Source organism: Prionailurus viverrinus, chromosome B4, assembly GCF_022837055.1.
Source record: "Prionailurus viverrinus isolate Anna chromosome B4, UM_Priviv_1.0, whole genome shotgun sequence".
Lineage (NCBI taxonomy): Eukaryota > Metazoa > Chordata > Mammalia > Carnivora > Felidae > Prionailurus > Prionailurus viverrinus.
This window is the reverse complement of record NC_062567.1, coordinates 133,317,324-133,343,875: the sequence shown is the minus strand read 5'-3', so window position 1 is coordinate 133,343,875 and position 26,552 is coordinate 133,317,324. Positions and strand designations below refer to the sequence as shown.

Here is a 26,552-nt window from a genome sequence, read left to right as displayed (position 1 = left end):
ATGTCTGTAACAGCTTTTGATTTTTTTTTTTCTCGTACAAGGAACATATATCTCTGCATAAGACAATTTACCAGCTATACAACCATATCTGGGTGTTTTAATTTTTTTGCAGAGTGTTTGGATCTCAGTGAAAATGTTTTAACCTGGGCTACGTAAAGTTTATCCAGGCTGCCGAGTAGGGAATGGCTAATAAAGGACTAACTGGGTCGCTCTTGGTTCCAGACCCAGGTAATGGGCACGTTTTGTGGGGAAGGGGGGACCACAATGTCAGTTGACAAAGCATGGCTGACGTTAACTGCTCAGATACTGGGTACTCACTTCTACATGCATGCTGTCCACACTCTTTTTTGTCCCACTCACCCCTTACCACAACGTACGATGGGCTCTGTTATCACCCCCGTGTCACAGATCGGGACAAGGAGGTGCAGGGAGCTGCAGTGACTTGCCCAAGGCCCCCGAGTGGGGAAGGGTCAGAGACAGGATCTGGCTCCAGGCCAGTTTGAATCTGATTGAAGAAGGAGCCAGGAAGTGGCTTCTGGGGCTTGGAGGCCAGAAAGGCTCGGGAGGTGTCTTACTGCCAGCCAGTGCCAGGCTCAGTGCCTCCCCGTGGTGTCCTGTCCGCAGGGACCCCCTCCTAGCCTCACAGGTGTGCAGCATGAAGGGGGATATGTGTGAGCATGTGTGTGCATGGAGAAGGGGCTGAGGGCAAGGACCGAGGAGTATGTGGGGGAGAGCGGGAGGCGGGAGACAGAGGTGACCCACTGGAGGTTCCGGGGCAAACCTCTCGTCACAATTAGCAAAAACAATGCAAAAGAACGAACAGTTTGGAAAGTGAAAAAACTCTCTCTTTGCGGACTCTCCCAGAATTTGTAGAATTTGTTTGTTTGTTTGAGAGAGAGAGAGTGCAGGGAAGGGGCAGAGAGAGAGAATTCCGAGCAGGCTCTGCGCTGTCAGTGCAGAGCCTGAGGCCAGGCTGGAACCCACGAACCGAGATCATGTCCTGAGCTGAAATCAACCGGCTGATGCTCAACTGACCTATAGGCGCCCCTGTTGGTAGTGGAATTATACAGTCTCCACCATTTTGTGTCCTGCTTGCCCTTTTACCATTCTAGCTTAAGCATGTTCCAGCATCGCCGCACCGTCCTCAGGGTTATTCTCCCGTGGAACCAGCACAGATCTGGGTTGGGGCGGACTTGGGTTTCTAATCCTGGCTCCGCCGTTTACCCTCTTTACTCCAGCACCCCACCCCGCCTCTCCGCCGTTCAGCTCCCCAAATTGCCTGGCCTGTCTCCAAACCCTCCCTTGGGCATGCTCGGATCATCCTCTCTACCAGGATCCTCGGAAGCAATGGTTGGAAAGTGGTCAGCGAATGTTGGTAATTTTGTACTCATTGTTATTTCTGTCTGCAGAATGGGGCTAATACTCCCATCAAGCAAGGTCAGGTAAGAACCAGAAATAAAGCGCTCCATTGTGTGGTGCCTGGCCATCCATATGCCCTCCCTGGCGGCTCTGTCCACACACACACCCCTCCACCACCACCACTCCTCCCAGGGCTTAAATTAAGCGGCTCAAGAGGAATGTACTCTTGTGGCGGGAATCGGAGGAAGCCCTGTTGACTTTGGCTTCGCCGAGCGCCCCAGGAGAGGAAACTTTCAGAACGACTACTTCCCTGAATTCCCAGTCGGGTGAGGCGCTGCCCTACGGCGCTCCCCACGCCTGGGTGCCAGCGAAGCCTCAGGACTCTGGCCCCAGTACGTGAGCGCGGCGAAGCACAGCCTGGGAGCGACCCCGGGACAGTGACCCCCGGCACCCTATCGGTTGGTTAAGTAGGCACTCCCCCTTGATTGACAGGAGACGCCGCCAATGGTGCCCAGAGGAGGTCCTTTTGGGCGCCAGGGGGCGTGCCGCCTCCCGGCTCCCTGGCCCAATCCGAGGTGTGGAAGGGGCCGTGGGGCGGGGCCAGGCGCTCAGCAGCCAATGGGGCGAGCACGGCGGGCGCGTCGGGGGCGGTGCGCTCCTGGCCGGCGGCAGCGGCGGCAGCGGCGGCCGCGGCGGGGCAGGGCAGGGCTGGGCTGAGGAGCGCGGCCGGAGGCAGGGCGGGAGCCGGAGCCGGAGACGCCGTCGCGGCGGGAGCGGGGTGAGCGGCGAGTCGGGAGACGAGCGGCGGCCGAGGTGAGGGGCGCGCCGCGACGGTTGGGGCGCCGCGGGCGGCCACCGGGGCGCCGGTGGGCGGCCGGGCCCGCGCTGCTCGCCCGGGGGGAAGCCTGTGCGGCCGCGCGGCCGGCGCGCGGACTTCCTGTCTCCGTGGGAGGGGGCGTGTTCGGGGGCGGCGGGCGCCGGAGCGCGAGCTGGAAGGTTCTCGGGTGGGGGTCGCTGGGGAGGGCAGCGCCGCGACGGGGCCGGCGGGGTTGGAGGCTGCTGCCGAGGGGGCAGGTGGGCGCTCCGCAGACACTCGGGGAGGAGCGGCGGGCGCGCTCCGGGGAAGCCGCCCGGCCGAGGGGCGCGGAGGTTCAGTGGGGGACCCGTGGGGGGCGAGGGCGGCTGCGAGGGGAGGAGCGGGGTGGCTGGTAGGCGCCAGTTGGAGGGCAGGCGGGACAGCAACGCGGATGAGCTTATTTGGGGGCCCTTTGAGGACTGCCCTCTATTTCCTTCCTTCCCACCCTCCCCGTGTCTCTCCTGGCTCCACGGGGGTGAGGGCGGCGAGGCCTTCCTGGCGAGCAGGTCCTGGGGCAGCGGGGACAGGCAGGAGAGGCTGGAGCTCTTGGCCTCCGTTCCATCCTCGGAGTTTTACCAGACTGTCAGTGGTTCGTAAGAAACGTGAACACGTTCTCTCTTCTGGGGTTTCCGAGCCTGCCCGGGCATCGGAATTGGAGAGGGGTCCCGGACTGGAGAGGTAGCAATTTCTGCCCCTTAATTTCAGTGGTTCGTTGGGTTTTGGCTCCACTGGAGGCGGGGGAGTGGGGGGGGGGGCGGGCGGGGGACTTTGCTTTTCGGATGGAGCTGGTCGGGAGGGCAAACTGTGCTGCCTCCTTGGGACCCACGCAGCTGCTGTCTTTGAGGATGCTGCCCTCCAGTTGGGTGCCCAGGGGAAGGTGTCCTTGGAGGTGGGGTGTGTGTAACCGTTCCCGGGTCTTCCCTCCTCTACTGCAACTGTCCTGTGTTTTTGTGGTTGAGGAGGGTAGGCTGCCCAGAATCTCCACGGCTACTCATTACACTGTTTACCAAACACTCCCTGGCTGTGCTGATGAAAATCAAGAGAACAGCTAAAAGAATTCAAACCTGAGTTGCTGACGGTGAGCTCATAGCTTCCTTCCCTCCTCTGCAGTTTTAGGCTGAAGTTCTGTTTTAACCCTCCTGGGATTGCCAGGTTGGAGCCCAGGGCAAGGAAACCAACCAGGTGGGCGCTGGTGAATGCCAGCCCTCCCGTTCTTGCCCCCAAATGTTCTTATCACACTTGATTCACAAGCCTGCTTGAAGCCTCCACGTACAGGCATTGACTAGGAGCCAGGGGGTTTCTCTTGATTCATGTGGGAAACTCATCTGCATGCATCTAAACTTTCTTCTGGAGCTCGGCATTCTCCTTGGTGAGGTTATGCTACTTGAGATATGAGGCCACCACATCAAAAACTTTTCTGCGGTGTGTGATTTTCTTTTGACAATTGTCTTCAGGCTTTAAAGAAGCTGGCTGTTGGGCCGGTGATATTGATTACTCGGGAAAGTAACATAACAGGGAAGAGCAGAAGGGTGATTCGGTCTGTACTCTTTATTCAGGTTTCGGAGGGGAATTAAAAACTCATTTGAACGGAAGTGGCACGTTCAGCTCATGGTGTTTGGGAGTTGGAACTTTATTACTTTCAGTCACAGGTGTATGAGAGGTTGTAATGTTTAAATTACCTAAAAGTATGCATCTGTGAAAAAGTGTGTGGGCTCCCGGCACCGCCTGCTGCTGGGAGATAAGGTTGTCTTTCCCTTGTCCTTGATGCCCAATCCAGATCTCTGATAGCCAGGCCATTTCTGGGGTGGGAGCTGAGGGGCGTTTGTCCTTTTCATTTTATTCTCTATATTCACTTGAAAATTGTGTTGACCAACTTAAGGACACGATGCTCAGGCTTCCTGCTTCTGACCGGGTCATCAGTTGATTCTGGGATGTTAAGAAATATCAAAAAGATTCCACAGACGCCTTAATTAATAGTAATGGTGCCTTGCGTTTAGAGATGGGGCACCTGTTACCCAGTGCTCTTAGGCCACACTCAGTGGAACCTCTGCGCTGACTCGTGCCTGCCTTATCTGCCATCAGATTGTCATGGTTGCTGTACGGAGGCCTCCCCATAGATTATGGGGGTAATGACCACATTCATGTGAGCCGTGGTGCTGGCTCAGTTTTTTTCCAGTTAGATTGTTTGGAACTGCAGTTGGCCTACCTGAAGGCAGGGTGGCAGGGCCTCAGTTATGAAGTCAGTGTGCATTCCGCAGGTAGAGACCGACCTTTACGGCCCTGGCGGTGATCCTTCACAAACCTGAAAGTATCTTGGTGCCTGAAACCTGACTCCTGATGGGTCCCAGTGGTGGTCCCTGGGGCGGCTGTGTAGGAATTCCTTCAGACGTTTGGTATTGCGATGATTATGTTCTGTCTGCTGACTGCAGACAGTCTTAAAAGAATTCTCCAAGTATACTCAGAGGTATTCTGTGCCATGCAATGTTCTTGACGTGTGTGTAGTTCCAAAGGTAACTCTTTAAAGAACAGCGGCCATCTGGGAGCACACACGTTGGTAGTTTGATTAAAAACACACATTAAACAACAACAGAGATGTCCTTTCTTTAGTTATGTGTTGGCTTCCGTTTATTCCCAGAATAACAATTTATTCATTCTGCACGTTAATCTGTTAGCTTAATAGAACACCATGTATTTTTTAAATTCCTAGAATAAAATATTTTGTTTTTTAATTTTTATTTATTTTTATTCTATTTTAGAGAGAGCATGAGCAGGGGAGAGGGGCGGAGAGGGGCAGAGAAAGAGAGAGAGAGAGAATCTTAAGAAAGCTCCACACTTATTGTGGAGCCCAACATGGGGCTGGATCCCATGACCCTGGGTTCATGACCTGAGCTGAAAGCAAGAGTCAGAGTCTCAACTGACTGAGCCACCTAGGAGCCCCTGTTTTGTTCTGGTTTTTTAAAGAATTTTTTTTTTTTTAAGTAATCTCTACACCCAGCGTGGGACTCAAACTCACAACCCTGAGGGCAAGAATCACACGCTCCACCGACTGAGCCAGCCAGTTAGTTGCCCCCAAATCTTTAGTTTTTAATTGAGATATATTGGACATATGTTTATGTGTTTCTCTAAAAAAATTTTTTTTAATGTTTATTTATTATGGAGAGACAGAGACAGAGCATGAGCATGGGAGGGGCAGAGAGAAGGGGAGACACAGAATCTGAAGCAGGCTCCAGGCTCTAAGCTGTCAGCACAGAGTCTGATGTGGGGCTCAAACTCACGGAGCGTGAGATCATGACCTGAGCTGTAGTTGGACACTTAGGCGACTGAGCCACCCAGGCGCCCCTCAGGTTTTATATTTGTAAGGTGAAGGCCTGAGAGGTTCTTCACCTTTTGAGAATTTAATAAAAACTGGGCACTCCTTCCCAGAAAGCACACAGCTTCAGAGGGCTGGGCCAGATTGAGGTCTCTGGGATCACCCCATCTCTAACCCCCTTCACTGCTGATACTCTGTAATCCTATTTTCTCGGTCATCTTTGAGCTAATAATAACAATGACTTGTATTTATAGAGGACACATTCCAAAGCATTTTCACCTCTCTTTTTTTTTTTTTTTTTTTTTTTGTTTTGGGTCCTTAAAATGTTTCTGACTGGTTTGGGTGGTGATGGATAGTCTTTTTCACGATGAAGAGAGAGGTACGGGGCTGGCTATTCCTTTGGTAGGATCACACAGCCAGAGGCTTGTCCTGGGACCAGAACTGGGGCACCTGGTTGCCAGCTTGGGGTTTTTCCATTAGGTTTTGCTTCCTTGGTGGTTGTCATTACCAGTTATGTTTGGCAGTGTAAATATCCCAGGATGTGTCACTTACAGAGGAAACTATTTGCTCATCTGCTGAAAGGGCTGTTTTTTTTTTTTTGTTTTTTTTTTTTTTGGTCGGAATTTGGATCACTGAACACCTTTCTGCCTGACTGTCAAAAGGATTATTTTGTTTTTGTTATGTTTTTCTTGTCATATTTTTCATAGGGACACGTTTGTAGGACTTAGGTGTTTTGAGCAGACTCGTTTAATGTTTATTGATTAAAGGGTACATTGAAATGATTACCACTCAGTTGCTTAGCACTTGAAAAACGTGTGAAGTCAATGTTAAGTCAGAACTCCAAATGTTTGACTTGTCCATCCAAATATGTACTTCAGATGAGATACGCCTGCAGCCTGTGAGGCCCCTCCCTGGGCCCAGAGCTCCTGGGTGGGTTTGAGGGTTGGGTGTGGATTGTGCCAATGACCATGACTTTCCAACAGTGGCTTCTTGTGGCCTTCTGGCCAGAGTCTGAATATTTTAGGGACTGGTTTTTTTCAGTTTATTAACAGAGCACAGAGTCTCAGCTCATGTATGCAAAAGAACACTGAATTTTAAAGACTCACGGATGTTAGGTGGTTTATTACTGATGGAAAGAATCATCGCAGTGAAGATGTTTTGAATACTCAGATGGAGGTGTAGGGTGGCATACAGTATGTATCCCTCAAATGTGGTGTGAGTGCGTGTGGTCCTGTCTTCTTGTTAGGTTGCATCTGAGACTATTATTCATCGTCCAGAGGTGGAAGAAGGTATTTGTTCGTTATTTGTTCATTTCACCATGAACTTCTTTGGGAAACCTACAAGGGCGAGGCAGATATGCACCTTCTCCCTGACACTGAACAGAAAGCCTCATGCCATGTGTCAGCTTCCTTAAATGAATCGCTCCCCAGAGAGAGGAATTGGTGGAGGCTACAGGCAGCAGTGAATTCTGAGCATTAAGCAGTTGGAAGTCCCCAGAAGTAGCAGCCTGGTCAGGAAATGAGGCTGTCGGAGGGCAAGGCCCATGACGAGGCCCCAGGCTGCCCGCCCCCTTGCAGGGATGGTGTCTAGTTAAACGTGACCTGCCATAATGGCTCCTTCATTAGCTCTGCTGGTATTTACAAGCCCTTCCTCTGACCAGGAAGCTTGCATCTGTAGGCTGGCGCTTCTCTTCCAGTGGCCTGCTCTCTGTGATTTAAATATCGTTAAGAGTGGTTGTCAGCTCCTTTAGACTGCCATGTCCAAGTGCCTGCTTTTTATTTTAATTTCACTCCCTGGGGCCGAGAGCGTTTGGAGAGATGTTTGTGGGTGTGGGGAAGTGGACAAGGGGGGGGGGGGTCGAAGCTGGGGGCATCCTGGCTCCTGAGTGTCCAGTGTGCCTGGCTCTGCCCACAGCTCTGGGATCCCAAGATGAAGGTGACTGTCACACTCTGCAGAGGCAGCTCAGTCAAGGAGGCTGACCTGGAAGCAATCACGTTTCACCAGGACAGTAGCAGATAGGAGCATGAACAAAGTAGAGGGGACCTAGGTGGGAGGGTCTGACTGCCCTCAGAACGCTGCAGAGAGCTGACCTTCAGGGAAGTGACTTTGGAGGGGTTTTCCAGATCCACAGGTGCTTTCCAGGGGACGATGCCTGGAAGGAGAATCCCAGTCGGGGAGGCACGGTGCTGTCGAGAATGTGGGAGTGTGAGTGGCTTGGGGTGAGAGGAGCCTCTTCAGGTGGAGGGAGGGAAGGCTGGGTGGGCAGGCTTCAGGTTGTGTAACCTGCCCGGCACGCTGGCTCGGGTTTTGGACCTCTTCCTGGAGGACGGGAGTTCAGTGGGGAACTGTTTCCGGGCAGCAGACACAGCAGGTTGAAGCTCTGCACAGAAAGGAAACGTCAGTTGAGAAGTCTGGGATGCAGATGGGGACGGGTGGTTAGGTAGCTCATTTTCACCAAGGTCACCGCTGTCCCCTGGAGGCTCAGGGATTACCATCCAGGTTTCTAGGAAGCGGTGGCTGCACTCTCTAACGACAGGGGCTTCCAGAGTGGGATTGGCAACCGTCTTGCCTCAGTCTCTTTGCTTATCGTGTTGCTTGCAGTTTTGGTTGGTAATGCAGTGGCTGCCTGGGTTCTGCCTTTTCCCTGTGGTTTTTGCTCACCGATCCATGCAGTCAGGAGGTAACTTTCACCTCTGGTTCCTGCAGGAAGGTCATATTGCACTAAGCTATGGGAGGTAACACGGTTTCAGAGTCGCACAGTCCCGGTTTGAGTTCAGCTCTACCCCTAGGTAACCGTGTGGCCTTCCTTGGCCACATGCTTCAACATCTTCAGAACTGGACCGCTGACGGCCCCCTCCTCACATGACCTAGGGAGGGCAGTGTGGCCCCGAGAGCTCAGCACCTGTGCCAGCTCCATGGTGCAGGGCCTCTGGACATGCATGGAGTGCGGCCCGCCCTGGCACTTGCAGGGCCTGGCTCCTGTCTCCTTGCCGCCTCTCTGCTTCTGTCTGAATCTGCCCTTCCTGTTGGGGCGCAGGCCGGAGGGCGGTCCAACCTCTCCCGAAGCCTTGCTCCTTCTGGGAGGGCGATTCTGTGCCTGAGTTGAATGTTCTAGGTGGTGGAGAGCCTGAGTCTGAGATGACGGGCCGATGCTGTGATTTAGTGACTCTCAGATTCGAAGGCGCATGTGTGAGGGTGATGATGGCTGTCACTGAGGTGACGAAAAATACCACGACTTGAGAAGGCCAGTTGTGAAGGTACACGGACACTTGTCCCATGGGGAAAGTATTAGACTACGTGCAGCGGTGGTAGTCAGGGCTGTAGAATTATGGGCGGTTTCTCCGTGTGTCCCAAACTGCACCATTACCCTTCTCCTTTTAGAATTAGTATTTGTGCAGGAGCTTGATTTTATAATGACAACATATGAAAAACAGCCTGGTTGTGCAGGCATCTGCAGTTTACCAGAACTTTCCTAGAGCTCTCGTTTTGTTTCCAGAGCGCCTTATTGGTTGGCCTCACTCTTCATTGTTTGGAGGAGGAAAAGGGGGAGGCCTGGGGGGCTGGTGGTTTGGCTGAGGCCAGCCGGCCAGGACCCCGACCGGGCCTCCACCCTGAGCCGGGCTTCCCTGGGAGCCTCGGTGTGGGGCCTGTGCTGGGGCCTGCAGGCGGCCTTCACAGAACGGACTGCGTCCAGTGTTGTGATGTTTCCTATTCAACCGAATGAAATTTTATTATAAAGCGGTGCCTAAACCATGCTTTGTGAACATTCTCGTATTTGAAACTACAATTTGTGTTCCGTTGTGCCCAATTATGTTGTCGCCAACCGAGCGTGCCAAGTCTGTGAGTTGTGGTCTTCAAGAGGAACCACAGAGCCGGCCGTGCCCCCCGCACGGACCTCCAGGCCCGCTATTAGTGGGTTTTTATAGCTGACTGGTTGTTGGAGGCTGGAGCTGGCCTGCCTGGGTGCCGTTGAGCTTGGATGTGACGGTGTTTCAATCCAGGGAGCAGTTGGGACAGACGTCCAGCGCCAGTAAACGCATCCTCAGCTCAGGAGTCTGGGCAGGCACCAGCGAGGAGGCCCGCGACAGTGGGGGTCGGTCGAGGGTGGAGGCCACCACCTGGGACAGGCCTCTGGGTTCTGGGGTTCCTGAGGGACCGTACAGGAAGCTCTACATTCCTGCTCCCTTGATTCTTGCCACGAGAGAGCGTTAACTCCACTTCCACGTAAGTAAATCAGAGTTCTGAGAGATGAAGTGACCTTCACAGGGTCACCGTCAGAGCTGACCCTCAGCTTGACTCTGAAGCCACACTCTTCTCACTCATCTGCTGCCTTGAATAAGTAGATTCTGGGTCAGTCAGTCTCCTATGAAAATAAGCATTACATGCTAGTCCTCTTTCCCCACCTCTCAGAAACAGAAAAGAGGTGAGTCATGTGGTCTTTTGTTTTAAGATAGGATCTATGCCTGCCACTAACTTGGGCAAGATAATCTGGAAGTTTGTAATTTATATAGCAGGGAGATAAGGGCAGGAAAGGGAGAGGCTTTTCAGTAGCTCAGCTGCTAGGTGTGTGGTCACGGCCTGTCCATCATCCACCTGTCCGCTGCCACTGTCCAGCTCCTGACTGGTGTGTGTGTGTGTGTGTGTGTGTGTGTGTGTGTGTGTGTGTGTGTGTGGTGGGGGGGCGGGGGGGACAGCATGCCTGGGGATTCCAGAGCTCCCGGCTTAGGCGTACCCTTGCCTCACCTCCCACTGGCTGTATTTTGAAAAGTGTCACATGTTGTTTAAAAACAGCGAGTTGAGGAGAAATCACATTTCTGTAAAGCACTCCTTTTGCACTACGTAAAATTGTGAAAGATATTCACGTTTTGTTGCCATTGTGATACCAAATGAAGATCCGTTGTCGAGGTAAATTAGAGCAGATGTTTGTTTGTATGCTGGTGATAATCGTTAAAAGGCTTATACCAACCCCATTCTTGTCTTTTTCTTTTAAATATTGAAGGTGCAGAGGTTTTTCTTTTTTTTTCTTTTTAATGTTCATTTATTTATTTTGAGAGAGAGAGCGTGCACTAGCAGGGAAAGGGCAGAGAGGGAGGGAGAGAAAGAATCCTGTGCTGGTGGCACAGAGCCTGACGTGGGGCTCGAACCCTTGAACTGCGAGATCATGACCCGAGCCGAAAGCAAGTGTCAGACGCTTAACTGACTGAGCCACCCAGGCGTCCCAGAAAATAGAGTTTTCTGAATAAAGAACTCTTCCTGTGTTTTACCTTCCGCATGCATAGGGGTTTTCAGTTTATCTTAAGAGTAGTTGCCACCTGCTAGCTGCCTGCTTTGTTTCAGGCTTCAGGGGAGGCCAGGGAGGTGCATTGCCTCTGTCCGACCTCTGACGTCACCAGTCTGAATGCAAGGACACTGCAGGAGTGAGACCGTGTGCCTAGTCCAAGGTCATTCAGGTTGTAAACAGGGTTGTAAATGGCAGGCACCAACCGCATGTGCCTCTTTTTCATTAATCTTCGCTGGTAGGAATGCATTATTCAGATCCACTGAAATATTTTATCTGATCTTTTCCAGGGTTTTACCATTGTCTTTAACAAGACCTTTAATGATTTTATAATCTTGTGAATGTAATGAGATTAAACCATTTCCTTAATGCTGGCCATTTTAGGTAATTTCCAACTTTTTTGGCTATTGTAGATGAATTTGTAATTTACAGTTTCATTTTTCTTTCTCCATTTGTGTGTTCAGTTCCTGGGAATAAATTCTCAGAAATAGAAGTCCCAGATTAAAGGGTATGAACGTCTTAGAGGTTTTGAAAGCCTTCTCTGTTGCTTGTGGGTTTGTTTTCCTGATACTTATGGGTGAAAGTGTCGAGGGATTCTCTCTCTTTAAGATGCCTTGGCCTCTGGAACGTGTAAGGATCTGTGAGATTAAGAAACTTTCGAGAGGTTTTCTCAAATGAGTCACGTTTCCTTTCTAGGTTTCTGGCTATCGTTTTACTCGAGTTAGCAGGAAACAGTCTTTGAAAAAGGCGTTGCTACTTTATCAATCACCCGAGCTAATGTTCTACGTCCCCAAGGTTGTAAATGTTTGTGGCTGCATTCCTCCGTCAGTACTGTGGTCCTGCCGCTCTGGGCCACCACATCTCTTCGTTCTCGGACAGTGTGCATATCGGGAAGGGCCCTGCTGTGCCAGGTCTTCCCCGCCAGTGTCACTGGGATGTCAGGACAGCCTGGGAATCAAGTGATCCTGCAGATTTTGCCTTGTGTACCTTCTAGAGGCAGCTCTCAGAGGTGTTCCTGGCCCTGTGAACGGTTAGAGTCCAACAGCTCAGAGAACATACTGGGAGGTTTATAGTGTCGTGCTTGCTCTCCTTGTGGTGTTTTTTTTTTTTTTTTCTCTGTTCGGAAGTTGTTGTGTCCTTCACTGTCCCTCACCGTGTCCCTTCCCCGAGGGATGGCTGGCTTTTTCATCTTCCACAGTCCCTTAGGTATCCTCCCTCAGACTGAGTGGAGTCCTGTTTTCCTGGTGGCTCGTTTTCCAGGGTCTGCAAAAGACCTGCTTATCAGGAACTAGGAGGGGCTCTGGTGGGGAGCGGTGCTGGGCCTCAGGGCCTCGCTCTCCCCCTCCTGGAGCCCCTCCCTTGGATTCCTGCTGTGCCTCCTTCATGGCCTCCCATCTCTGGGGTGGGCAGGGCCTGCTTCCCCTGGAGTCCTCTGTCCTCCCCAGGACAAAAACTCTTTTCTTAGTTCTTATCCTGGCTAAGAAAGGCTGACGTCCACAACAGAACAGAATGAGAGACATTAGTATGAGTAAGAGGAAATCATCGCAAACACCACAGAAGCGTAAGGAGAGTGTTGTCTCCCAGGCACCAGTGGGTCCTCACTGCCAACACTGCAGGGCTGGCTTCTCTGGTCCGCTCAGCTGGGTGCCACCTCCATTCCTGCTTCCCCTCCCCACTCATGTGTATTCTGTCAATTTTGTTTTCATTTAATTTTAATTTAATTTTTTTAAAATTTTATTTTATCTTTAATGTTTATCTGTTTTTGAGAGACGGAGCACGAACAGGGGAGGGGCAGAGAGAGGGGAGACACAGAATGCGAAGCAGGCTCCAGGCTCCGAGTTGTCAGCACAGAGCCCGACGCGGGGCTCGAACTCAGGAACTATGAGATCATTAGCTGAGCCGAAGCTGGACGCTTAACTGACTGAGCCACCCAGACGCCCCAATCAACCCCAGTTTTAGAGTCATGCTTTGCTCTGTGCTTAGCAGTCTGTGTTTGTATCACAAGTATGGAAACTGTACTTTGCCCTGGTTTCCACAGATGCCTAAACGGGCCTAGGTTAGCTGTTGCCGAGGCAACTTGCCAAGCCTTTGGTTGTGTGTGTGGTAGAGGCTTTGGCAGGGGCCGGAAGGCTCAGGCATCCTTGCAGCTTCTCAGCCTAGCTGGATGGTAACTACCAAGCCCCAGAGGCTCACGCTCTTAGCTTCCCCTTTTTTCCACACTTCCTGTTTTATTTCCCGAGAAATGTCTGCTCAGCTGCCGTGACCTGGCCGGGTGGCGTGGCGTGAGGGCTACTGAGTCTCAGGACAGGCCCTCTGATACCTGACCTTGAGGCATGATTCCTTAGCAGCCTTTGAGCCACGCTTTTTTCTGGGTTCAGCAGGATGCACGGTGGTGGCCCACCAAGTTTCTTCTGCTTCTTCGACCTGGGGCTGGGCCTTACCTGAGAGTCCCCCGGAAACAGGGCCTCGCGGTGGGGCGAGAGGGGTAGACCTGGCCATGAGTGAGTCATGGGGAAAAAGTTAACGTCTCTTTTTATGAAAAGTGAATGAGGTGGTTGGTATAATAAATTCCAGACTTGTTTCTGTTATTTTCTCTTTAATGCTGCTTTTATTTCCTTTTGGATTTCTCTCTTCTTGCTCTTACAGGTGGATGTGAAGTTGCCTGATTTGGGGGGAAAGGCTGTTTTATCACCTCCCTTTAAAGCTCAAGACCAGTCATGTGACCCTCCTTGAAGGTTTTGTGTGTGTGTGTGTGTGTGTGTGTGTGTGTGTGTGTGTGTGTGTGTTCGTCTCCAGAATTGTTGTTTTAGACCTGTGCTTTTTGGTCTCTAACCTCCAGCAGGAACGTGTAGTTCACGAAATTCAGAAATGGTTGAGACCAGGGGCTCCTGGGTGGCTCAGTCAGTTCAGCATTCGTCTCTGGCTCAGGTCATGATCTCGCCATTCGTGAGTTCGAGCCCTGCATTGGGCTCTGTGCTGATAGTACAGAGGCAGCTTTGGATCCTCTGTCTCCCTGTCTCTCCCCTGCTCGTGCTCTCTCGCTCAAAAATAAGTAAAAATTAAAAAAAAAAAATAGTTGAGAATCATGTGCCCTCTAACTGATAGGCAGGGTGAGGGGACCCCTTTAAATTCCTGCCTTGGGGCGCCTGGGTGGCGCAGTCGGTTAAGCGTCCGACTTCAGCTCAGGTCACGATCTCGCGGTCCGTGAATTCGAGCCCCGCGTCGGGCTCTGGGCTGATAGCTCAGAGCCTGGAGCCTGTTTCCGATTCTGTGTCTCCCTCTCTCTCTGCCCCTCCCCCGTTCATGCTCTGTCTCTCTCTGTCTCAAAAATAAACGTTAAAAAAAAAAAATTAAAAAAAAAATAAATTCCTGCCTTACAAAAACTTAATGTTAGCAGCACGATTGGAAGAGGTGGAGGCCCACTCCCGAGAGATGAACTCTGTCAGCCCTGGGTGCTGGGTGGGGGGAGGCGGCTTTCCCTCCTGGGGTGGAGGTGGCACGTTGCCCCTGTTCAGAGACTGCAGAGCCCTGCTCTCAAGTCCTGCCGCCGTCTCCTCACCCTCCTCACCGGGGACCTGGGTTGCCTTCCCCTGTAGGAGGGCCCCTCTCTGAGCAGTGGGATGGGGACGAGACTGCTCAGTTCTGGTCACGGGCCAGCGCCATTTCCTCCGCTACAGATGTATGCAGTTGAAGGGACAGGCGCACAGATCTGCCTTAAAGCCCTCTAGTGCATTGGTGGTCCCCACAGGGACGCTGGCTCCCCAGGAGGTGAGGGTGTGGCCCCAGAGGGATTGCGCACTCAGAGCTGTGCCCACCAGGCGTAGTTTGTACACAGGGTTTTTGCTGGCTTTCGACTTTCTTGTTGCGAAGTACATTCCAGAATCCGAACTGCAGATGTAAAGGCTGGGGCCTGCCCACGGCAGAGCCGAAGACTGCATGGTGGCCAGCCCTTGAGAAGCCTTCTCTTTTCTGGGTAAGTTCCCCTCTGGTTGATTTTGCTCTGTGAAGTTTGCTGCCTTACTAACATAACCTTGGTCATTAGTGTTCTGAGATGTGGGTGGAACTCAGCGGTATATCCTGACTTGGGTTTAGTTCTGAGCTCTCTTTCGGAATTTCATGACAATAGACTCCCCCACCCCGCCAAGAGGTTGCAAGCGTTTTTGCGCACAATTCCAGGGAGTTCATAAATCCTCATTTGATTATTCAACAATATTTGAACGTCTGTCTCTTGCCAGGCCTGATTCCTAGCACTGGGGTTACAGCAGGAACACAGTAGACCAAGACCTTACATTCTGGTGGGGGACGACTAATCAGGGGACTAGGGATGCTTAGACAACGCATGCCCTAGTGTGGAGGGAAGGCCAGCCTCGGGGCTAGAGGGTCCAGGCCTCATCCCGCCTGCTTAAGGCTTGGCTCCTTCCAGCCTTCACTTTCCTAAACTGTTTTTTTTTTTTTTTTTAACTTCATCATTATCATAATGATACTTAAAAATTTAATATTTATGGAGGCTTCTTTGTGGCAGGTGCCCTACTTTGCCATGCGTGATTACACTTATCCTTATGACAACTTTGTTTTGCAGGTGGGAAGCTGGGCTTAGGTTAAGTGACAGGCCTCGTAGCTCGGCCGGCCGTGCAGTGTGTGTGTTTGATCGGTGAGCGGCTTGGGGTTGTGGAATTCAGCAAGCTAGGCCCGAGGGCATCATCAGAAAGGCCACCGGAAAATGAAGTCTGGCCCGCCCTTTTGCCCGGGACATCTCCGTTCTCTGATTGCTTCCTTCAGCGCTGAGTCAGAAATGTCTTCTTTGCCTGACTGTCCCGTCAAGTGGTCTTGTTCCAGGATGGAAACGTGGGTTTCAGGCCCCTGTATGGTAGGCATTATAGACACTTAATGCTGCCGTGTATACGTGTCTATGCCTTTAGCAAAATGGCATGATCTCATCGCCAGTCCCAGACAGTTGCCTCGTGAATGGCATTTGAAATGCACGTTGTTCACTGCTTGGCTTAAAGGAGGAGGAGATTTATATGCACAACAGATTTTCCACATCAGAGAATCGTTTTCTTGTTTTTTAACTTCTGAGGCACTGCCCAGAGGACACAGGGACTTCCTGAAAAGTTGCTTCTAAAAAGTTCCTCTCTTCTCTGGAGGGTGGGATGAGGTAGCATTTGCGATCTCGACTGGGCCCCTGACATAACAGAATCGTTCCTCTGGAAGTCGCAGGCCGCCGTCCTCCTGGCATCCGTAGCTGCTGGTTCTTTAAATATTTACATTTAATAACTTCATAGTCTGCTTCCTTCTAAGGCTTGCCACGACTTCGTGCCAAACACAGAGCAGCACCTTTAGAGTTATTTTGAAACGTGACTGAGTGCCGGGGTTAAGTTTCTCTGCGGCCAGCTCATACCGTGGAGGGTCGGGTTCTGCTCGGGGCTAAGTCAGCATTGCAGCGTCCGGGCGCTTTTCCTGTCGTTGGGTCCCGAGCAGTCCCGAGGCTGGGAGGGGCAAGCCATCGCTTCGTGCGCTCAGAGAGAGCGGGGAGGCCTTCTAAAGCGTTTCCAGTCGAAAGGGGGGAGGCGGGGTGGGGGGAGGCCAGATTCGAAGTCCAATGAGATGGGGATCTGGGGATCGGGGAAGCGGTGGCGGTGGGGGGCGACAAGAGAATCTGTAGGGTTTCTGACGCGGGGAGGCAGTTCTGTGGCTTCTTGCCCTGGCTGGGAGGCTGTGGCTCCGGGGGGTGGGGGTGGGGGGCGCGTGTTCAGGGGCCGCGGCGCACCCACACACCTTTCATCCACACTTCAGTGTATATCAGACTGGGCCCATGGGACGCCTGCCTGGGGCCTTCTCCCAACGCGACTCTCCCCACAGGGTGAGGAATCTGAAAGGCCAGGGGCCGTGCCTACCCGGAACCTGTGTCTCTCCTTGCAGACCAGGCGCGGGGACAGAGACCCTGGAATTCTCCGCAGCCCACTGGTAAGAGCCGTGTGGGCCTCTTCCCCCGCCGCGTCCTACTGAGGGCGGACCGTGCCTCGGCGGACACGCACCTCAGGCTGAGAGGCGACCGGATGGCGGTTGCGTCCGGGTAGCGTCTGTGTGGACAGGGCTCGGGCGTCCAGGCCGGCGTGTTCTCGCGAGTGCACGTGGGGGTCGTGTGGTGCGGGGAACTGCTCCGGATTCCTCGTGTGTTTGGTTTCTTGACATAACAAAGTCCCTGCTCGGGGGACTTGAGCGTGCTGGGCCCTGCCATCCTTGCTGCTCGTGGCACCCTGCAGGGCTGGGAGGTGTCCCTCCCTGCTTGACAGCTGGGGTTCGGGGAGGTGGGCCCCAGAGCAGGCCTGGCCTCTTCTCAGCTGTTCTGACCACTAGAGCAGCCGCACACGATGAGATCACTGGCCGGGCCCCGTTTTATCTGAAGTCTCCTTCTGGGGTTTGGCTAATTGAGATCTTCGGGATCTTGTTAGCGTTCTGGCACGGTATCAGAAGATTCCGGTTTAGATCGTGGCTTTCTTTTATTTCTGCTTCAGCTCAATGGACTTCAGCCTGGAAGATTCCCAGTGAACAGTTTTAATGTTGACATGTGAGACTTTTCCTTGCAGCAAAATATAGACACACTGGCTTTGGGGTAAATAGCTCTTCCATAAACAAGGCATTTCACTTCTTCAGCAGCCAAGCAGCACTCCAGGAACCTTTTGGGGAACATACTTCTTGTGTCGTCTTGTCCCCTGGAAGGGGAGGACACAGTGTCTTGGGTCACTGCCGCAGCCACAGTGTCCCACAGTACACGTGACCTTCCACGGGTCTGTTGGGACCGGGGTGGGGGTGGGGTGGGGGGCTGCCCCTCCAGGAGTAACTGCCAAGTTGGACGTGAAGACGAGCCTGGGAGCTGCCTGAGGATTGTGGAGCCTCCAGCGGTGTCCCCAGCCCAGTGGGTCACAAAAGCTGGTCTGAAATGGTATTGTCACTACTGTGAGAAAAAAGGCCGTGTTCTTTTTGTATATTAAGATTAGCAATGACCTTTTCTTGGGAACGGCTTCCTTTTGGTATAAAATTGTAGCCATTCTATATTTTAGCTTTTTAAAAAAAAATTTTTTTTAACATTTATTATTGAGAGAGCATGAGCAGGAGAGGGGCAGAGAGAGAGGGAGACACAGAATCCGAAGCAGGATCCAGGCTCCAAGCTGTCAGCACAGAGCCCGATGCGGGGCTTGAATCCATGAACTGCGAGATCATGACGTGAGCTGAAGTTGGACGCTTAACCGACTGAGCCACTCAGGCGCCCCTATATTTTAGCTTTAAAATGCCCTTTCTTTTCAGGGGCACCTGGGTGGCTCAGTCGGTTAAGCATCTGACTTGATTTTGGCTCAGGTCCTGTTCTTACAGTTTGTGAGTTCAAGCCCCACGTAGGGCTCTGTACTGACAAGTGTGGAACCTGTTTCGGATTCTCTCTCTCCCCCTTTCTTTCTGCTCCTCCCTGGCTTTCTCTCTCACAAATAAATAAATAAATAAACAAATAAACTTAATAAATAAATAAATCAAATTGTCCTTTCTTTTCTTTTTTTTATTAAAAAAATTTTTTTCATGTTTATTTCTGAGAGAGAGACAGAGCATGAGTGGGGGAGGGGCAGAAGAGAGGGAGACACAGAATCCGAAGCAGGCTCCAGGCTCCTAGCTGTCAGCACAGAGCCCGATGCAGGGCTCGAACTCACAAACCGTGAGATCATGACCTGAGCCGAAGTCAGTAGCTCAACTGACTGAGCCAGCCAGGTGCCCCTGTCCTTTCTTTTCATGTTTGTGAAAAGAACTGGTAGTTTGTTTTTTTTTTTTAATTTTTTTTATTAATTTTTGAGAGAAGGAGAGAGAGAGAGAGAATGCATGGGGGAGGGGCAGAGAGAGAGGGAGACACAGAATCTGAGGCAAACTCTAGGCTCTGAGCCGTCAGCACAGAGCCTGATGCAGGTCTCAAGCTTGTGAACCATGAGATCATTGCCTGAGCTGAAGTCAGACCCTTAACCAACTGAGCCACCCAGGCACCCCACAAGCTGGTAGTTTTTAGAGTATTCTTACTTGACAAAAGGTAAGCAGCTTCATGTTATTACCCTCCCAAATTTTAATGTTTTAAATTTTAAGTCAGCTCCATGCCCAACATGGGGCTTGAACTCATGACCCTGAGATCAAGAGTTACATGTTCTACCCACAGGGCCATCCAGGTGCCCTTCCTCCACCCATATTTTAAATAGTTTTATTGAGTATAATCAACAGGCAATAAGATGTGCATATTTAAAGGTTACACTGTGATAAATTTTGCCATGTGAATACACCCATTAAACCATCACCATAATCAAGATAATGAACACATCCTTCACCCCCAGAAGTATTCCTGAGCCACCTTAGTCCTTTCCTACTCCCTACTCCCAGGCAACTGCGGGTCTGCTTTCTGCCCTTGTACGCTAGTTTGTATTTTCTAGAATTTTACAGAAACGGAATCATACGGTATGTAGTTTTTAAGTCTGGTTTCTTTGAGCAGAATTATTTTGACATTTGTGCATGTAGCGTCTATCACTTTTCGCTCTTTTCTGTCGAGTGTTTGGGGATGCCGCAGTTTGTTAATCATTTGCCTGTTGACGGACATTTCAGCTGTTTGTGGTTTGAGGCTGTTGCAGACAGAGCTGCCGTGAACATTTGTGTACAGGTCTTTGTCCAGAAGCTTTCATTTCTCTTGGGTAAATACTAGAGCAGAATGGCTGGATGGTATGGTAATGTTTGTTCAACCTTTTAAGACACTGCCAAGCTGTTTTCTTTTTTCTTTTTTTTTTTTTTAAACATTTTAAAGTTTATTTATTTATTTTGAGAGAGAGAGAGCAAGCTGGGGAGGGGCAGAGAGAGAGAGAGAGAGAGAAAGAGAATCCCAAGCAGGCTCTACACCATCAGCACATCTCACAGTATGGGGCTTGAACTCACTGTGAGATCATGACCTGAGCCAAAACCAAGAGTCGGACCCTTAACCGATTGAGCCACCCAGGCGCCAAGCTGGTTTTGGTTTCTAAGGTGCCGCACCATGTTACGCTTGCCCCATAGTGTGTGAGAGTTGTAGTGCCTGCATGTCCTTGCCAACATTTAGTATGGTCGGTCTTTGACTTTTGCCATTCTGGTAGGTCTGTAGTGGTGGCTCACTGTGGTTTTAATTTGCTTTTCTCTAATGACTAATGATGGTGAGCATCTTTTCATGTGCTTCTTTGCTATCTGTATATCTTTCTTCGTGAAGTATCTATTCAAACCATTTGTCCATTCTAAAAAGTTCACTTATTTTTTTTTATTTTTAATTTTTTAAAAAATTTCTTTAACGTTTATTCAGTTTTGAAAGACAGAGAGTGTGAGCGGGGGAGGGGGCAGAGAGACAGGGGAAACACAGAATCTGAAGCAGGCTCCGGGCTCTGAGCTGTCAGCGCAGAGCCTGACGCGGGGCTCGAACTTGCAAACCGTGAGCTTAAGTCAGCCGCTTAACCAACTGAACCACCCAGGTGCCCCAAAAGTTCATTTATTTTTTAAATTATTTTTTACGTGGTTTTTTTTTAAGCGAGATAGAGCGTGTGCACATGTGCATGTATATGCACTTGTACAAGGGGGGGGAGGGGCAGAGGGAGGGAGAGAATCTTAAGCAGGCTTCACACGCAGTGCAGAGCCCAACACAGGGCTTGAGCTCAATAACCGTGAGATCAAGACCTGAGCTGAAATCAAGAGTTGTGTGTTTAACCAACTGAGCCACCCAGGTGCCCCTGTAGCTTGTCTTTTCATTCTCTTGCCAGTGTCCTTTGGAGAGAAGTTGAAACAATTTGATCAGATCTGTTCTACAGTTTGTATTTTTTAGGTTGGTATCATAGCTAGAATTTTTGTGTAATCCAGGGTCACAAGTGTTTTCTTATATTTTCTTGTAGAAGTTTTATAGTTTCAGGGTTTATATTCAGGTCTGTGATCCATGTAGAGTCATTTTTTGTGCCTATGGGATGAGGTATGAATTGCTGTTTATATTCTCACATGTGGATGGATATCCATTTCAGCACTGTTTTGTGAAAAGTCCCTCAAATTTGGGGGGAGAATTTTCAGTTAGAAATCCCGAGGTCTGGGAATTGTGGTTCTAGGCACCCAGATCTCCTTCCTTTATGACTGGTTACTGTTCTTATCAGCTTCACACAGCCTGGCTTTTTCTTCATTCCATTGGTGACTTAAGCCGTTGGCAGCAGAGGCCCTCTCCCTGGGTCAGGTGGGCTGGGAGAGGTGTGCTGGGCTCTCATGGGGTGTCTCCCTCCAGTCTGGGTCTTAAGAGCCCTGCTCACTGAGCTCTTAAGGACTTCCTGGTGGGCAGGTTCCGGGCAGTGTCTCATTTGTGGAGGTGACTGTGGAGGCCTGCTGGGTATGGAGAGGTGAGGGGACAGCAAGCCCACTGTGCCCGGACAGGTGAGTGGGGCCCAGGCTAGGCACATGGGAAGGGAAGCGGACCCATCCCCCATCTGTGTGGGCTGGCAACAGTGTGACCTGTCTCGGACTGAAGGCCCTCTTGGCCCAGCTTTAGGACCATGTGTGCGAGGTGTGGGGTGCTCTTTCTTTTCCGTCAGTCCCAAAGGGGTCCGAACAGCCTCCGTCTTTGCATCCATATGCAGCGGCTTCGCAGGTGGCCGGAAAGGCTCATCTGCTTTTTCACCTGTGGGTACTTGATCTTGATTCGTGTGCTGCTCCCATCGCCATCACCAGCACCCAACAGCAGTGGAGCTTTTCTTGTGCCCTGGGTCCTTTGTGTGCATCGCCCATTCAATCCTTACAGCGGCCCTCTGGGGTGGCCACAGCCCATTTTACAGATGAGGAAGGAGGCACAGAGCAGGTGACCGGATGGAAGAAGTCTTTGGCCATGCTTATCAGACATTATTGAATGTTGGAGGAGGGATCAGGTTTTAACATTTTTCATTAACTCTTTTGAACCACAACAGGAAGGTGATTTACCTGGCTCTCTCTTCTGAGTCTTCCTTTCCTTATCAGCAGTGGGAGCAGTTGGGCTGTTTGACCAGATTAAAATTCTTTAGTGGCCCTGTGGCCATCTCAGTAAAGTCCAAACTTGTGATCTGGCCCTTGCATACCCCTTCATTCAGCCTGATCTCTTGCCGCGCTGAACTTTGAGTGTTTCTCCCTTTCCACAGATCCTGTTGTCTCTGCTGCAAACGCCCTTTCTTCCCATCATTTGCCCGCCGAACTCCTCCCCGTCCTTCGAAACTCAGCACTATTTTTACACCCTTGTCCCAGTCCCGGCCCCGCAGAGTGCAAGTGCCCCGTGCGGTGCTGCTCGCACGTGGTGTGACTGCTGACCACCTGCTGGTCCTCTGCTGGGCTGGGAGCACAGTGAGGCAGAGGCAGGGGCTCCCTGTAATATCGGAGTCCCCAGGTGTTAGGTCTGTGCTGGCCAGTCATAATAGGCAGGAGGACATTTGTGGCATGAATGACTGTGGCACGAGTAACATGCGGACCCTCAGTTCTCAGGGCTTGCCACATTAGGGGAAGCAGCGTTGACTGACTGCAGCATGTGGTGTATTTAAAAAGCATCATTTGGTGATTTCTTTAAATCCTGAGCTGGGTTTACATGGATCTTTTTTTTTTTTTTCTCTTTGAGAATAAGTTTCCTATTGTGTTAAGAAATACACTATTTCTTTGACCTCTTTTAGATCACAGATTTGTCTGAACATTTTTTCCCCAAATGTGTGTGATGGCATTATACTTTTTTATGGCAAGCTCAGTACATAATTTGAAGTTTTGAAAATGTTTCTTTGGAATGTTGGAGCCATCATGGATTAAGTGTAGTTTGGTGTGGGTGCCTGGGTGGCTCAGTCAGGTAAGCGCCTGACTTTGGCTCAGGTCATGATCTCGCGGTTCGTGGGTTCGAGCCCTGCATCAGTCTCTGTGCTGCCAGCTCGGAGCCTGGAGCCTGCTTCAGATTCTGTGTCTCCCTCTCTCTGCCCCTCCCCTACTCATGCTCTGTCTCTCTTTCTCTCAAAAATAAGCAAATATTAGAGTTTTTTAAAGTAAGAAAGAGAAGGAAGTTTGACGAGAAACGTTAACTGTGTTTAGCACAGAGCTATTTAGGAAGGATTTGCTGCATTATACTGCAGTCTGCATGCCTTGGCTGCATGGCTTTACTCCTGAGCTGCCGTGGTGCTGGGAGCAGTTAGACATCCGGCCAGTGGGCCCTGCGGCTGGACTCGTAGGGGTTGTTGAGATACAAACCTTTGAATGAAATTTTCAGTTCATTGCAGAACATGTTTTCCCTTTTAGGTTACTGGGAGGCAGGATTTAGCAATCTCACCTGTCTACTTTTCTACTGGGGAACGGGCAGTGGAGGGAGCTAAGGGAAATGGAAGGTTGAGTTGTATCTTTATGAAAATGAGTTCAAGTTTCATGTGGCCGTGGTCCACTCTTGCTCTTGGCACGTGCCTGACTTCTGGACATGGCACCAGTGAGGTGTGGAGCTGTCGGTCCTGAACTCAGAGTGGGTGGTCTTGAAGGACCGTGGTGGGTGGCCAGTGAGGTCCTCGAGCGGGGGGCCGGTTATATGTAGGGTTGGAGTCCTTCTCTGTGGAGAGCCAGCCGGTGGTATCCGTGGTCCAACACGTGGCAGGTACTTCACGTATGTTCCATCCACCTCTCACTGTGGTGCTGCAAGGCTAACGCTGCCCCTTTTTACATGGGGAGGAGACAGAGAGGCTCAGGAAGGTAAAGGTATGTGTTCACAGTCACCTAGCCAGTAAGTGCACAGCCGGGTCTGTCTTGGGCTTTCACCTCTGCCGTGGGATTGGTTGATGTGCCACACTCTTGAGCTCCTTGGCATAGACCCTTCTCCCAGTGTCCAGTGGGTCTGGGCCAGGCTGCAGAGAGCGGTGAGGGTAGCCTGGGATGTGAGCACGTGGCCTGTGCTCACACAGAGTTCCGCGCTGGGGTGTCGGGTGACGTGTGTCCTTTGTTCACCTGAACGTGATGAAGTGCACGGCTCTGTCCTGGTCTGTGTGTTGGCGGGGCGGGGGGAGGGGTAGAGATGCAGACACTCCCCAACCATGGGAAATACCTTTTCTCATTAACCAAGTATCGGAGGGGTGGTGGACTCTCTAGCTGTCAGAGTGGCGTGAGGGGAGAGTGCTGGGGGCCCAGCTGGTAAGTCATAAAGAGCGGCTTCCTGGAGGAAGTAGAGATGTCTGTGCCTCTGTGTATAATTTACATGGAGTGAAATCCACACAAGAAGTTTGGTTCTCAGGGACTATTACATAGGCAGTAGGAATCAACAAAGTTTAATTTTTTTCACTTGAAATTAAAAAAAAATTAAGATATAAAGGACAGTATAACACTATGTTAGTTTCAGGTATACAGTAGCAATTCGATGTTTGTATATTTTGCGAAGTGATCGCCACCGTTGGTCTAGGTAACATCCGTCACCACACAGTTACAGGTTTTTTGTTCCTTGTACTGAGAATATTCAAGATCTGCTTTCTTGGCAACTTTCAGATGTACAACACAGTATTATCGAGTGTGGTCACCATCCTGTATGTTAGGCATTGATTCCTGAGGACAGCAGCCTCGGGGATCCTCCTGTTCTCTCTCTCCTGGGATTAACAGAGGTCTCTAAGCAGAAGAGTAAGGTGAGCTCAGATCTGAGTTCCGGAAGGTTTTCTGGAATGGAGAGAAAAGGATAGAGCCGAGAGGCAGATGTCTGAGGCAGTGGCAACGGCCCCTTCTTAGGGTCTTTGCACATGTGGTGTCCACTCCCCGGACTGTCCTGTCTGTCTGGCTCCTTTGGGTCATAGCACCAAAGCCACCTCCTCAGCGGACCCTCCCTGGCCACTCCGTCTAATGTTGTCCCCATCCTGCGGTCTCAGCGGTATGTCTGAAGCCATTGTGTTCACACCTGGGTTTCTATGGATGTGACCTCCATCCTTTTGTTCGGCTGTCCCCGTCACATGAGCGGGGGCCCATCTATCCCCTGTCCTCCCCTCCGAGGACAGTACGGGGCCCCTGCCAGGCCTCCGTGAACATGTGGTGGGAACCAGTAGTTGAGGTGCAGGATCTGAGGTGCGGTGGGACCGAGCGGCGCTGCCCGGAGCACAGGCTGGAAAGGGGACGGGGCACCAAGGTCACTCTTTTCAATTTCCTTGAGCTGGATGGATGCCGCCCTTGATTTATACTTGTGGACGTTTCGGCTGGGTGGCCACTGCTCTTTCCTAAACAGCTGGGATGTTTGCCAGACTTGCTGACCGCTTCTGTGGCTGAGCTTTGTGGCTTCCAACAGCGGCACCGTTTTGCTTAGTTTGGATCGCGTTTCCTTTTCCGTTGGGCGAGTTCTCTTCTGCTAGCTATCGTTTCCCTCTTTTAAATCTCCCAGTGGAGCTGTGGCTCTTCCTTTTCGTGTGTCTCTCTTGTCCACTGCTTCTTTTTCTGTATTCGTTCTGGGAAAAGGGAAATTGACTCGGGGTGGCTTGACCAAGCTTACAGAGCACGGGAATCGTCGATTTTGAAATGACACCTCCAACCTCCTGACTCTGGACATTTGCAGCGGGCCAGATCCCCGACGCTCAGTCAAGGTGACCGTGATGTGCCCTTTCTGCTGGTGTGTGGGTGTGGAGACAGGCGGCCAGCGGCTCTCTGTGGACCCATAATGGACGCGTCAGTCCTGCATTCCTGCAGCGAGGTGGGGCGCGGTGGGGGTGGGGTGGGGTGGGTGGAATTGCTTCAAGAGGAGATAGGGCTGTGGCGCCGGGGGCGGCACCTGGGGTTTGCTTAGTGAGGCCAGGGTGGGGGTAGGGTGGGGGCACCTGCCAGATGGCAAGGATTTTTTTCAAACTTGACTCCTTCCTCCGGAGTAGGCGTGGTGCAGAGGCAGACACAGGTTGGATGGCAGATGGGGGGGTGGGGGGGTGGGGGGCGTGATTCGTCGTGTTTTTGATGTTTGTGAGTGTTTCAAAACCACGCGGGCCCTGCTCAGGGGTTGGCTGAGGGCTGGTGGCCGGTGTGGCTGATTGGGGGTGCTGGTTAGTAAGGGGTGACCCTGCCGAGCCCTGGAACTGGGTCTGGACGTGGTCAGGGGACCACGAGTTGCCGCCACGGAGCCTCCGAGCGCACCCATCTTCAGGCGCTGGTGGGTGGCGTGTGGAGCCCATAGAAGCGGCTCCGGGGGTGAGCACCGCGGTCGGGGAGGTGAGCCGCTGAAAGAGGAGAGGGCTTCTCTCTGGTCATGTTGTCCCACACGCTTCCTGACTTCATTCTTTGTAGGAAGCGGCCGGCTTTCCTGACTTTTGGTTACTTAAACAAACCAATGTATATCCATTTTTAGGATTAAACAAATTTTTTTTTCATGTTTACTTCTGAGAGAAAGAGAGGCAGAGAGAATAGGGGAGGGGCAGAGAGAGAGGGAGACAGAATCCGAGGGAGGCTCCGGGCTCCGAGCTGTCAGCCCAGAGCCCGACGCGGGGCCCCAACTCACCAACCGGAAGATCATGACCTGAGCCAAAGTCAGACGCTTAACTGACTGAGTCACCCAGGCGCCCCTAGGATTTAATTTAGAATAAGGAAGATTAAGTATTGGCCTCACTTCTGTTTTCCAACTGCCTCCCCCACCTTGCTTTTTTTGGGTAACCAGTTGTCTCTTTTGGAGTAGTCTTTTGAAGTTGTAAACCGCTTGGCTTTGCAATCTCATCGTTATTAAATTGGTGGCATTGTTGATATGCCAAGGGGCA

The 26,552-nt window shown here is 51.4% G+C and overlaps 1 protein-coding gene across 1 annotated transcript in view; it reads left to right on the top strand.

Annotated features, from left to right (window-relative positions):
* The first annotated feature begins 2,040 nt into the window (after positions 1-2,040).
* Positions 2,041-26,552, top strand: part of PACSIN2 (protein kinase C and casein kinase substrate in neurons 2) — a 135,550-nt gene continuing 111,038 nt past the window's right edge. The window contains exon 1 of the mRNA XM_047866823.1: positions 2,041-2,172. The gene's annotated coding sequence lies outside the window, so the exon portion shown is untranslated. The remainder of the gene's footprint in view (positions 2,173-26,552) is intronic.